Genomic DNA, 990 nt, shown 5'->3' on the forward strand with positions numbered 1-990 from the left:
TCAGATCTCAAGGCTAATTTTACTTGCAAGGCTGTTCCCAAAATGCATTCGGAGCTTACAGTAAGTATTGAGCAGCAAACTTGTGTTTTTCCAAAGTGATGAAGCTTTTGCATCTCATTGTACTAACTTAAATTGCATATCACGGCAGACATCTCAAAATACATAGTCTTCTGGGGGCTAAGCATATATTAATACATTTTGGTAGAGAGGAATATAGGCCTACTGTCATATAGGTTATGTTATCGGGCATCCTTCTAATTCCCTTGAACAACCAAGATTGAACTTTTGAACTCTTTATAATTTCTATTATCTCGTCCAGTTAAAGTCCAGGGGAGGAAGCCCCATCATAGAAAAGAGGATACTAATGTGATGTGTGTAGTTCTTCATAGCCTCTTCATTTTGCTCTCAAAGTGCACGGAATTGATGGATTTTTAACAGAATGTAGAAAAAAATTTCTCCCGGGGGGGCATGCCCCCGGAACCCCCTAAAGGTGCTGTGTTCCCCTTGGGGCTAAGCCCCCCTTGTTCTTGAAACCTAATGACGCCCCTGTTCACAACAGATGGACTCGGCGTATTGTTACGCTTTTGCAGACATTTTAGCCCTCCTAATAGCCAAGAAATAGTCTTTGACTCACCAGTTGGTTTCAAAAACTGGAAGAAAGCATCTGAAAAAGCAGGAGGGTTTTGTCATGCAAGATTTGAGCGCCACAAGCAAGCCATGGTTGCATGGAGAGAATGCAACACTGGTTGTTGCCTTCAATAAGGAGCACAACAGACACATCAAAGAAAATCGAGAATACATAAAAACAGTAGGGGAAGTGCTATTACTGACTGCCACTCAAAACATAGCTCAAAGAGGTCATGATGAGTCTGCAGACTCAGATAGCAAAGGGAATGTTAAAGCAATTCCTGACACAATCGCAAACCATGACAATGTCACGTTGCGTACTAGGCAGAAGGAGAGAGCTGCTTCGTACGCAACGGAGCGAAC

Source organism: Hippocampus comes, unplaced genomic scaffold (assembly GCF_001891065.2).
Source record: "Hippocampus comes isolate QL1 unplaced genomic scaffold, H_comes_QL1_v1.1 scaffold236, whole genome shotgun sequence".
Lineage (NCBI taxonomy): Eukaryota > Metazoa > Chordata > Actinopteri > Syngnathiformes > Syngnathidae > Hippocampus > Hippocampus comes.